The sequence below is a fragment of the Saccopteryx leptura genome, chromosome 1, assembly GCF_036850995.1.
Source record: "Saccopteryx leptura isolate mSacLep1 chromosome 1, mSacLep1_pri_phased_curated, whole genome shotgun sequence".
Taxonomy (NCBI): Eukaryota; Metazoa; Chordata; class Mammalia; order Chiroptera; family Emballonuridae; genus Saccopteryx; species Saccopteryx leptura.
Window position 1 is genome coordinate 157015688 of NC_089503.1, and position 13853 is coordinate 157029540.

Genomic DNA, 13853 nt, shown 5'->3' on the forward strand with positions numbered 1-13853 from the left:
AGGCTGGGAAGTTTCTTTTGGCGTGCCTGGATGTGGGCAGTTCTAGCCAAGTTCCCGGGTCTGATGTCTCACGTGACCTTTCCCTTTGCCCACCACCCTACACAACCTATGCCTACAACATGACTAAAACAGAATAATACCTCAACTTACATGTAACTAGGAAAATAAACATTCAGAAACCAGCAGAGCTGCTCTGGAGCCTCCTACAGAGTAACCAATGGACCCTTGAGGTGTGAAATACAGATATAATCATTTTCTAAAAGATCGACCCCCACCCTGAAGGCAGAAATACTGAGAATAAATCTTATATCTGGATGTTCCAAGTTTGTCTGTGGGGGTCTTGAGACCCACTGTGGAGGTCTCAAGCCCCACTCAGGGGAGGCTTGAGAGAGCATGCAACCAGTGCTCCCCCTTCTCTGCAAGAGTGGAGAACACTTGGAAGGGGGAATGGCTTTGAAGAAGAGGGGTTCCCATGGATGTGGGGGGTGCAGAAGGAGAAGGAAATAAGTCGTAGAAATTAAAGGTTCTACAGAAACTAAAGAAAATCAAGATATCACAGACATTATTATCTTCTTCTGTGCCCTAGATATTAGTTGAAGAACCTGCACTTTACCATTCCAACAGAAGAGGGCACCGGAGAGATAAGTCTAATCAGCCATTAAAAACTGTTGCCTATAGCCTGACCTGTGGTGGTGCAGTGGATAAAGCGTTGACCTGGAAATGCTGAGGTCGCCAGTTCGAAACCCTGGGCTTGCCTGGTCAAGGCACATATGGGAGTTGATGCTTCGTGCTCCTCCCCCCTGTCTCTCTCTCCTCTCTCTCTCTCTCTCTCTCTCTCTTTGCTCTCTAAAATGAATAAATAAAATTTTAAAAAAATTAAAAAAAAAACAACAACAAAAAAAAACTGTTGCCTATACACAAGTGATACTGCTGCCCTAGGAAAATATAAGACATTTCAAAATTAACAGAAAGTAAAATACAACATTCATACCGAAGGTTTTGTAATAGAAAACAAAAAGTGGAAAGCAAAACATTTCAGATGATTAAAATCTTTCCCAAAAACAACCACAAAGAAGAGGAAAACTGTAACAAAATATGCCAATCAAAAGTAAATATCCTTAAACAAACATTTACAGGTGTGAAAAAAACTTGAATATATTTATTTTTTATTTTATTTTATTTTATTTTTTACAGAGACAGAGAGAGAGAGTCAGAGAGAGGGATAAGATAGGGACAGACAGGAATAGAGAGAGATGAGAAGCATCAATCATCAGTTTTTCATTGTGACACCTTAGTTGTTCATTGATTGCTTTCTCATATGTGCCTTGACTGCAGGCCTTCAGCAGACCGAGTAACCCCTTGCTCAAGCCAGCAACCTTGAGTCCAAACTGGTGAGTTGTGCTCAAACCAGATGAGCTCGTGCTCAAGCTGGCGACCTTGGGGTCTCAAACCTGGGTAAACTTGAAAATATTCAAAAGTTCAAAATAAAAATGAACAAAAAAACAAGATGTGGAACGAGAGCTGACTAAACTCAGGAAAAAAATTAAAGATAAAGAAAAAATCATCTATGAAATAAAGATAGAATTGGATCATATCCAAGGAATAACAGCTTAGACTGACAATATAATCAAGGACATATGCAAAAGTTCAAACAGGCAAAATAATGAAAATGAAACAAACAGACACAAAAAGGAGTAGCAAAACATAGGGGAAAAAATGTTTTTTCTTCAATTTGGGCATTAATAAAGATATTGGAACAAAGATAATATGAACAAAATATAAACATAAGGCATATAAAATACATATTTTACATATTAAATATTTCATATGTAATATTAAAATAATAAGATAGGGAACATGTAAAAATACAAACAGACAACATAAAAAGTAATTCAATAAGTATATAATACAGAGTAAATTTTACTTAAATCATGTGTAATAATCATATCAATAAATAAAAATGGACTTAACTAAAACCTATTAAACAAAAAGACGATACTGGTCAAGATGGCTGCATAAGGAAACACGGTACTCACTTCCTCCCACAACCACATCAAAATTACAACTACACTCCCTGACCAGGTGCTCAGTTGGTGAGAGTGTCGTTCTGACACATCAAGGTTGCAGATTCAACCCCTAATCAGGGCACATACAAGAACCATCCAATGAATAGAAAAAATAAGAACAACAAATAAATGTTTCTCTCTCTCTCTCTCTCTTTCTCTCTCTCTCTCTCCCTCCCTTCCTCCCCATGTCTCTCTCTCTCCCTCCCCATGCCTCTCTCTCTCCAAAAATAAAAAATAAAAAAAAATATTTTAAATTACAACTAAACTACAGAGCCACCATCATTCAGAATCACCTGAAATCTAACCGAATGGAAGCCCTACACCTAGGGATTTAAAGAAAAAGCCACATCAAGACTGGTAGGAGAGGTGGAGACAAGGAAGGGGCTAGCCCTGCACCCATGTGTTATGATTTACAATCAGGACAGATATCTCTGCTGTGGAGGATCCCCCTTGAGGAGTGAGGGGCTTCTGCCCCACACCAGGCCTCCCATCCCAGGGCTCTGGTGCTGGAAAAGAAGTCCCCATAACTTCTGAGTGCAAAAAAACAGTGGGCATTGAGCTGAGGAAGATGGAGGCTGCGGGAGTTGCAGCAGATCCTCTTAAAGGGCCCATGCATGGACTTACTTGGATGCACTCCCTCTGAATTCCAGTGCTGAGGCGTTAGTTTGGAAGGCATCAGGGACATACAGGGAGGAACTGAATTGCTGGCATCTTTCTCCCAGACAATAGTGCTAGAGAGGACATTGGTCCTTTCCTGACACACCTGCACATACACAAATCTGGCAGGCAGGCTCCATACCTGAGTCTCCCTTCACCTAGCTCACACAGTTTGCCCCAGTCTGGAGATTCCCTGAGACCCGCCCCCAACCAATTTGCAGGCCCACACAAGCCATGTCCAGTGGCTTTTCCATACAAATGGCCTCAGTTGCCTCAAGCTTTGGACTTTCCTAAAATCCCTCAAACAAGCAACATCTGGCCTCTGTGTACCCAGTACCTCTTGCTAAGTGGCCCCAGGCCTGGCACTAGCAGCAGGAAAACCTTGGTTCATAGCTTGGCCTCTCCTAGGCACCTCCAAGCCCAGCACAAGTAGCAGCCATCTGCACATCTCTCTGTAGCTAGTGCAGGGTGGCCCCAGCAGGGCAGACCCAGTGAGCACCAAAGCCCACTGAACTACTCTGTAAGGTTAACTCCTGCTTCCACTGTAGTTACAGCCATTCCTCACAGCTGATCAGTCTGAAGGTCAATTCCTTCCAGTGACACCAAAAGCAATCAAGGTGCAACTACAACAGGACAGCACACATAGCCCAACAGGGGTGCCCTTGGAGTGCCCAGCTAAGGTGACTGGGGAGGCCCTACAGGTCACCTACTATGCAAGCTACTCTAACAAGTCTGGGATATGTAGCAGCTCCACCTAATACATAGAAACATAGGGAAATAGTCAAAATATGGAGACAAAGAAACACGTCCCAAATGAAAGAATAAGAGAAATACCCAGAAAACAACTAAATGAAATGGAGGCAAGCAAACTCTCAGATACAGAGGTCAAAACAATGATTATAAGGATGCCCAGGGAACTTAGTGAGAACATAGAAACCATTTTTAAAAAGTCAGAAATGAAGGATACAGTAACTGAAATAAAGAATAATTTACAGGGAATCAACAGTAGAGCAGATAAAGCCAAGAATCAAATCAGCAATTTGGAATATAAGAAAGCAAAAAAACACCCAATCAGAACAGTGAAAAAAAAAAAAGAATTCAAAAAATGAAGATCATTTAAGAAGCCTCTAGGGCAAATTCAAATGTACCAACAGTTGTATGATGGAGATGCTGGAAGGAGGCAAGAGAGAGGAAGAAATTGAAAAGCTGTTTAAAAAAAATGACAGAAAACTTTCCTAACCTGGTGAAAGAAGTAGACATACAAGTCCAAAAAAGCACAGAGAGTCACAACTAAGAAGCCTACACCATGACAAATAATCATTAAAATGCAAGCGGTTAAAGACAAAGGAAGAATCTCAAAAGCAGCAGGAGAAAATCAGTTACCTACAAGGGAGCTCCCATAAGACTATCATCTGATTTCTCAACAGAAACTTTGCAGGTCAGAAGAGAGTGGCAAGAAATATTCAAAGTGACGAAAAACCAAAGACCTATAACCAAGATTACTCCCCCAGAAAAGTTATCATTTAGTATTAAAGGTCATTTCAAGTAGTATTTTTCAACTGCCAGTCCATGGACTGGGCTGCCAGAAATTTTGTGCCAGTTCTCAAAGGAGTTAACTACTGTGATGTTGTATGAAGATTTTTAGACCTAATCTTAGTTGAATTGACTTATGCTCAGGGTGATTACTGCCTTAGTGGTCCCTGAAATAATTCTCCTATTTTCACTGGTTCCCAAGTGTAAAAAGTTTAAAAAGCACAGATATAAAGACTTCCCAGACAAAAAAAAAAAAAAAAAAACTAAAGTAGTTTATTACCACCAAACCGTTATTACATGAAGTATTAAAAGGTCTTCTTTAGCTGGGGGCATTACAATACCTGACTTTAAACTATATTATAGGGCCACGATAATCAAAACAGCATGGTATTGGCAGAAAAATAGACACTCAGACCAATGGAACAGAATAGAAAGCCCAGAAATAAAACCACATATATATGGTCAAATAATCTTTGATAAAGGGGCCAACAACACACAATGGAGAAAAGAAAGCCTCTTCAACAAATGGTGTTGGGAAAACTGGAAAGCCACATGCAAAAGAATGAAACTCGACTACAGCCTGTCCCCGTGTACTAAAATTAATTCAAAATGGATCAAAGACCTAAATATAAGACCTGAAACAATAAAGTACATAGAAGAAGACATAGGTACTAAACTCATGGACCTGGGTTTTAAAGAACATTTTATGAACTTGACTCCAATGGCAAGAGAAGTGAAGGCAAAGATAAATGAATGGGACTACATCAGAATAAAAAGTTTTTGCTCAGCAAGAGAAACTGATATCAAAATAAACAGACAGCCAACTAAATGGGAAATGATATTTTCATACAACAGCTCAGATAAGGGCCTAATTTCCAAAATTTACAAAGAACTCATAAAACTCAACAACAAACAAACAAACAATCCAATAAAAAAATGGGAAGAGGACATGAATAGACACTTCTCCCAGGAAGAGATACAAATGGCCAACAGATATATGAAAAGATGCTCAGCTTCATTAGTTATTAGGGAAATGCAAATCAAAACTACAATGAGATACCACCTCACCCCTGTTAGATTAGCTATTATCAACAAGACGGGTAATAGCAAATGTTGGAGAGGCTGTGGAGAAAAAGGAACCCTCATTCACTGTTGGTGGGACTGTAAAGTAGCACAACCATTATGGAGGAAAGTATGGTGGTTCCTCAAAAAACTGCAAATAGAACTACCTTATGACCCAGCAATCCCTCTACTGGGTATATACCCCAAAACCTCAGAAACATTGATACGTGAAGACACATGTAGCCCCATGTTCATTGCAGCACTGTTCACAGTGGCCAAGACATGGAAACAACCAAAAAGCCCTTCAATAGAAGACTGGATAAAGAAGATGTGGCACATATACACTATGGAATACTACTCAGTCATAAGAAATGATGACATCGGATCATTTACAGCAAAATGGTGGGATCTTGATAACATTATAAGGAGTGAAATAAGTAAATCAGAAAAAAACAAGAACTACATGATTCCATACATTGGTGGAACATAAAAATGAGACTAAGAGACATGGACAAGAGTGTGGTGGTTACCAGGGGTGGGGGGAGGGAGGACAGGGGGAGAGTTAGGGGGAGGGGGAGGGGCACAGAGAACTAGATAGAGGGTGGTGAAGGACAATCTGACTTTGGGCGAGGGGTATGCAACATAATTTAATGACAAAATAACCTAGACATGTTTTCTTTGAATATATGTACCCTGATTTATTAATGTCATCCCATTACCATTAATAAAAATTTATTTAAAAAAAAAAAAGGTCTTCTTTAAGAAGAAGAATTACATATAAAATATGAACAATAAGCCTGACCAGGCAGTGGCGCAGTGGATAGACTGGGATGCGGAAGACCCAGGTTCGAGACCTCGAGGTTGCCAGCTTGAGCGCAGGCTCATCTGGTTTGACCAAAAGCCTACCAGCTTGAACCCAAGGTCACTGGGTCCAACAAGGGGTTACTCGGTCTGCTGAAGGCCTGCGGTCAAGGCACATATGAGAAAGCAATCAATGAACAACTAAGGTGTCGCAATGGACAATGAAAAACTAATGATTGATGCTTCTCATCTCTCTCTGTTCCTGTCTGTCTGTCCCTGTCTATCCCTCTCTCTGACTCACTCTCTGTCTCTGTAAAAAAAAAAAAAATAAATAAATAAATAAATAAATAAATAAATAAATAAAATATGAACACTGAAGTGGCAATACATATCTATCAAATATTAAATTTAAAAAACAAAATAAATGAACAAGCAGAACAGAAACAGACTCAGAGTTACAGAGAACATTTTGAGGCTTGCCAGATAGGAGGTAGGAGGGTGGTTAGGAAAATGTGTGAAAAAGTGAAGGGATGAAGTACAAATTGGTATTTACAGAATAATCAGAGGGTGTAAAGTACAGTATAAAAAGTATAGTCAATAATATTCTAATAACGATGTATGGTGTCTGATGGGTATGAGATTTATCAAGATGTTATATAATGTTTCATCACTGGGTTGTACACCTGAAACTAATATAATAATGTATGCCAACTTTAATTAAAAAATAAAAAGAGATTTAAAATAATAAAAAATAAAATGCTATGTCTGGGTAGTGGGAGGTAGAGCAGGGTAGAAGGGAGACAGGTGGTGTTGGAGGGAGACTTGACTTAGTGTGGTGAGCTCACAATGTAATATACAGATGTGTATTATAGAATGGTACACTGAAACCTGTATAATTTTACAAACCAATGTCACCCCAATAAATTGAATTTTAGAAATAGCATTTTCAGATTGGTTCATGTAGCAAAACTCAATTGCCAAACACCAGTGTTAAATAAACAGACCTACTGGTCTAGCTGGGAAAAGCTAGATCATGTAAATGCAAGTAAATAAAAAGTCACAATGTTCCATAAGGGAGACTTTAGGCTTAAAAACATTAAATAAAACAAATTACATCAAAATGCTAAAAGATCCAATTCATAGTAAAAAAAATAACAACTATGAATACATATTTATTGAATAATGCAGCAACTTCCTTAATAAAGCATAATTACAAAAACTTACGCTTTATTTTACAAAGAGAAATTGGCAAAAATGCAGGTAATACCAGATAACTTTAATACTTTACTCAAAAGCAGATCAAGCCTGACTGGGTTGGGGCACAGTGGATAGAGCGTCAAACTGGGATGTGGAAGACCCAGGTTCGAGACCCTGAGGTCACCAGCTTGAGCGAGGACTCATCTGGTTTGAGCAAAAGCTCACCAGCTTGAGCCCAAGGTCGCTGGCTCGAGCAAGGGGTTACTCGGTCTGCTGAAGGCCCGTAGTCAAGGCACGTATGAGAAAGCAATCAATGAACAATTAAGGTTTTGCAATGCACAATGAAAAACTAATGATTGATGCTTCTCATTTCTCCGTTCCTGTCTGTCTGTCCCTGTCTATTCCTCTCTCTGACTCTCTCTCTCTGTCTCTGTAAAAAAAAAAAAAAGCGCAGATCAAAAGAACAAAAAAATTAAGTAAAAACATATACAATCTAAATAATGTCACTAATAAGATAGACATTACTGATATATGTCAAGAAGAACACACCTTCCTCCAAAGTGTACATGAAACATTCAATACAATAAATTTGACCACCTATGAGGTCACCACAAAACTGCAGTAAGTTTAGTAAAATTAATACTACCTTCTCTGATTATAAAAAAACAATAATTGCCTGACCAGGTGGTGGTGCAATGGATAGAGTGTCGGACTGGGATGCGGAAGACCCAGGTTCAAGACCCCAAGGTTGCCAGCTTGAGCGTAGGCTCATCTGGTTTGGGCAAAGCTCACCAGCTTGGACCCAAGGTCGTTCGCTTGAGCAAGGGGTTTCTTGGTCTGCTGAAGGCCCGTGGTCAAGGCACATATGAGAAAGCAATCAATAGTGTCGCAACAAAAAACTAATGATTGATGCTTCTCATCTCTCTCCATTCCTGTCTTTCTGTCCCTATCTATCCCTCTCTCTGACTCTTTTTGTCTCTGAAGAAAAAATAAATAAAATGAAACAAAAAGCAATAACTAAAAATTAATTAAAACAGAAAACAAAAGAAATTTTCAATGAAAAATTTTAAACCTTCTATTAAACAATTCTTTGGAAAAGAATAATCAGAATTTCTAAAGAAATATAATAAACATACTATGTTAAAGAACCTGTGGAAATCAATAAAAGCAGTGATCAGAAGAAAATTCATAGCCTTAAATATTTATATAAACAAAATGAAAAAATTAAAACAAATTCCCAACAAAGAAAATTAGAAAAAGTACAGTAAAATAAACTTAAATAGAGTAGCCTGACCAGGTGGTGGCGCAGTGGATAGAGCATCGAACTGGGATGTGAAGGACCCAGGTTCGAGACCCCGAGGTAGCCAGCTTGAGCGCAGGCTCATCTGGTTTGAGCAAAACCTCACCAGCTTGAACCCAAGGTCACTGGTTCGAGCAAGGGGTTACTCAGTCTGCTGAAGGCCTGCGGTCAAGGCACATATGAGAAAGCAATCAATGAACAACTAAGGTGTCACAACACTCAACGAAAAACTAATAATTGATGCTTCTCATCTCTCCATTCCTGTCTGCCTGTCCCTGTCTATCCCTGTCTCTGACTCTCTCTCTCTGTCTCTGTAAAAAAAAAAAAAAAAAAAAAAATAGAGTAGAAAAACAAAGGAACTTCTGGTCAAGATGGCGGTGTAGGTAAACACGGTACTCACCTTCCTGCTACAACCACATCAGATTTACAACTAAGCGACAAACAACCATCATCCAGAAGTGCCTAAAATCACGCTGAAGAAGTCCTAACACTAGGAAATTAAAGACACCACCTCACACATTAGAGCAGGGGTCCCCAAACTATGGCCCGCGGGCCGCATGCAGCCCCCTGAGGCCATTTATCCGGCCCCCACCACACTTCCGGAAGGGGCACCTCTTTCATTGGTGGTCAGTGAGAGGAGCATAGTCCCCATTGAAATACTGGTCAGTTTGTTGATTTAAATTTACTTGTTCTTTATTTTAAATATTGTATTTGTTCCCGTTTTGTTTTTTTACTTTAAAATAAGATATGTGCAGTGTGCATAGGGATTTGTTCATAGTTTTTTTTATAGTCCAGCCCTCCAATGGTCTGAGTGACAGTGAACTGGCCCCCTGTGTAAAAAGTTTGGGGACCCCTGCATTAGAGCCAGACTCAGAACCAGCTGCCCCCCCACACACACACACACGTGTGGCAGTTAAAAATTCGGAGGGCTATCTCAGCTGCAGAGGTAGCCCCTATAAGCCAGGGGTTTCAGCCCCACACGAGGCCTCCCCAGCTCGGGGTTCCAGGGCTGGAAAGAGAAGTCTCTAGACTTTCTGGCATAAAAACCAGCAGAGATTGTGGCCCAGTGAGACAGAGGGCTGCTGGAGTCCCAGGCATTCCTCTTAAAGGGACCACACATGGACTCACTCACCCTAAGCTCTGGCACTGGGGTACCAGCTCAAAAGGCGCCAGGGACATATGGAGAGGAAAAGAATTGTCTGGCATCAGGACCAGAGCAGATTCTGCCCAGACAAAAGTGCTGATGGAGGCCATTGTTTCTTTGCTGGGCCCCCTCCTGTAGGCACAGGTGTGAGTCATAGCTGAGTTTCCATCAACCTGGCTAACACTGTTCATCCCACCCTAGTGATTCTGAGCCCCCACCCAACTTGCACCCTCCCCCCAAGACAATACCAGTGGCTTTTTCATACAAACTGCCTGTCTAGACCAATCATACAGACTTTCCTAAAAATCTCTCAGAGGTTCACAAACTGCAAACAACTAACGTCTGGCCGCAGCACACCCCGTACCTCCTGCTAAGTGACCCCAGGCCCGACACTAGCTGCGGCTGGCCTTCGTTACAGCTTGATCTTTGTTGTCCACCTCCAACCCCAGCACAAGTAGCAGCCATCTGCTTTTTCTTGTCTAAGAAGCTGTTTATATGACCTTCGATTCTAAATGATACATTTGCTGGGAGAGTAATCTTGGTTATAGATCCTTGGTTTTCATCACTTGGAATATTTCTTGCCACTCCCTCTGACCTACAAAGTTTCTGTTGAAAAATCAACTGACATTCTTATGGGAGCTCCCTTGTACGTCACTAACTGCATTTTTCTTTAACCTTTTGCATTTCAACTAAGATGTGCCGTGGGGTGGTCCTCTTGGTTGGGTCTCTCTGCACTTTCTGGACTTGTATGTCTATTTCCTTCACCAGGTTGGGAAAGTTTCCTGTCATTATTTTTTCAAATAGGTTTTCAATTTCTTGCTCTCTCTCCTTCTGGCACCCCCATGATGAGAATGTTAATGCACTTGGAGTTGTTGCAGAAGCTGTGTAATGCCAGTGGCCGAGGCCAGGCAGGTCCATATTGGATTTGAGCGACAGTAGAGGAACCGCGGAGACAGAAAGTGTTGGGCCATTCCGTTTAACAGTCTCGCAATAGCGGACAAGCAAACAGGCAAGGGAACCGCTTCTCCTGGCAGTAGGCAAACAGCAAAAACAGCCCCTCACAGTGGTGGCCAAGCAATCTGCAATCAGTTCTGAGGGCAAACACCGGCAGCCTTACATAGACTATACACACGTGGCACTGCCACGTGCTCATGCACCAATCAGGCAAAGTACAAGTAAGCAAGTCTAACAGCTGTTTTCCCAACAGGCACCTTACACTATATATTTTTTTATTATTCTAGTTTTTGCTGTTCTGCACTGATTTTACTTTTTGCTTCCTTATATTCCAAATCACTGATTTGATTCTTGACTTCACTGTGGATTCCCTGTAAATTATTCATTTTAATTAGTGTATTCTTCAATTCTGACCAGTTCTTTTATCTGGTTACCCTTTTTCTGTATGCTTACTTCCTCTTTGTTGGAGTGCTCATTAAGTTCATTAAGCATCGTTACAACCAATGTTCTGAACTCTGCATCTAGTAGATTGTTTGTTTCCATTTTGTTTAATTCTTTTTCTGGAATTTTGTCCTGTTCTTTCATTTGGTGTATTTTTTGTCCCCTCATTTTGGCAGCCTGTCCCCTCCTCTGTATTAGTTAGAGCTGCTACATCTCCTGGGCTTGGCAGAGTGGCCTCTGTAGCCGTGATTGCTGTTGGCTCATCAATGGGAGAAATTTACCCCCAGGTCTATCAGCTGCAAGAACTGGCTGCAACCACCAACCTCCATGGAGGATCAGCCGCGTAGGGGCCTCCCTAACAGGCAGAACTTTCTTCAGTGGGGCTCTGGTGCCTGCTGAGTCTACCCTTTGAGTGTGTCACTTGTAGAGGTGATTGGTTGATACTTTGAAGTGGTCTGAGGCTGTCTACTGAGTGCACTGCTCTGGAGTTTTCAGGGTGGTCCAGGCTAAGGTCAGCTACCACCTATGTTCTGCCTGGGGTCACACAGCACAAGCTACAAAGCAATCTGCAGATGGCTTTGACGTGTGCTGGGCTTGGAGGCACCCAGGGGAGGCCAACTGTGAACCAAGGCTGGCTGCTGCTCCTAGTGCTGGGCCTGGGGCCACTTTACGAGAGGTGTAGGGCACACTGAGGCCAGATGCTGCTTGTTTGAGAGATTTTAGGAGAGTCTGAAGCATGAACCAAGAGAGGCCATATGTTTGGAAAAGCCACTAGAAACAACTTGGGTGGCCCCACAAGTTGGGTCATGCAGGGCCTCAGGGACTCAGCAGGATGGAGCAGACAGTGACAGCCAGGGTGATGGAGACTCAAACATGGCAGGGTCCTGCCTGCTCTGTGGGGACAGAGAGTCTCAGAAAAGGAACCATGGCTTCTGCTTGCACTTTTGAAATTTTTAAAATTGATTTAGAGAGAGAGGAAGAGAGAGAGAGGGAGAAACATCAATTCTTCTTCGGGATAGCACCCATTATAGATTTAAAAAGTATTCACAAGGGATTAGAAAATAGTTTAACTGAGTGGTATAGTAAATATGCAATATATCAAAATGTGTAGATGCAGCTAAAGAGGGCTTGGGGAAAATCTATAGCTTTAAATGCCTTTAAAAAAACAAACAACAGCAAAAACTGGTATCGATAAGCTAAGTTTCTACCTTAATAAACTAGAAAAGAGAAAGTGAAATAAAAATGGAAAAATGAAGCAGAAAAATAGAGATTACAGCAGGAACCAATGAAACAGAACAGAGAATAAATCAGTAAGAGCCAAAGCTGGTCTTGGAGAAGACCAGTATCGGGCATGAATGAGGTGACACACTGCACGCATTGAAAGGAGATAAGGGCTTCACTTCCGGCATAATAGGATGAGGAGTTCTGTGGAATGGCTCCCTAGAAAAAACAAAGGAAATTATTTTAAAAACAACAAGGAGGGGCATCACAGGGCTGGGTGAAAAAGTGAAGGGATTAAGCAAAAACAAACAAACAAACAAAAATATTAAACTAAATAAAAACTCATAGACAGCAGCATGGAGATTACCAGACGGGCGGGGGGGGGGGGCAGGATCAGTGCTCATGGAAGGAGACTTGACTTGGCGGGGTGAACGCACAATATACAGGTGATGTATTATATTGTAGAACTGTATACCTGAAATCTGTATAATTTTATTAACCAATGTCACCCCAATATATTCAACTAAAAAAGTCTCTAGAAATGATACTAAGAGCATACAGCAAATTAAAAAAAAACCGTTTATTTAAAAAAAAAAGAAAGAAAAGTTTATTTTCTAAATCTACTAAAACTCAGTAAGAACAGCAAGAGTCTGTGAGATTTGAACCAAGGTCCACCGCCTCCTTCTCTCCCCCAAATCAGCAAAATGGCAAAATGGAATCTCCAATCTGGAGTGTGGTCATCAAGGAAACGTCTCCCTGGAGGAGAAGGACTCCTTCGCCTTTTTAATCCTGCCCCTAACCACGTGCTGCTGAAGCTGTTCCGGAAGAGTGTGCCTGAGACGTGGGCTCCTTTCTTCGGAACCGCACCCACTCAAGGGGTAAAGGCTATATCTTGGGGATAGCACCACTAAGAAAACTATGCTCTTTTTATTCTTTTTTTTTTTTTTTTTTGTATTTTTCCAAAGCCAGAAATGGGGAGGCAGTCAGACAGACTCCCGCATGTACCAGACCGGGATCCACCCGCCATGCCCACCAGGGGGCGATACTCTGCCCATCCGGGACGTCGCTCTGTTGTGACCAGAGCCATTCTAGCGCCTGATGCAGAGGCCATGGAGCCATCCTCAGCGCCCAGGCCAACTTTGCTCCAATGGAGCTTTGGCTGCGGGAGGGGAAGAGACAGAGATGAAGGAGAGGGGGAGAGGTGGAGAAGCAGATGGGCGCTTCTCCTGTGTGCTCTGGCCGGGAATTGAACCCGGGACTCCTGCACGCCAGGCTGATGCTCTACCACTGAGCCAACCGGCCAGGGCCTTTATTCTAATCTTAAAATTCCTCGTTTCCAATGGGGTAGGAAGACTGTAATGCTTCCTCTACGGCAGGGGTCCCCAAACTACGGCCCGCGGGCCACATGCGGCCCCCTGAGGCCATTTATCCGGCCCCCACTGCACTTCCGGAAAGGGCACCTCTTTCATTGGTGGTC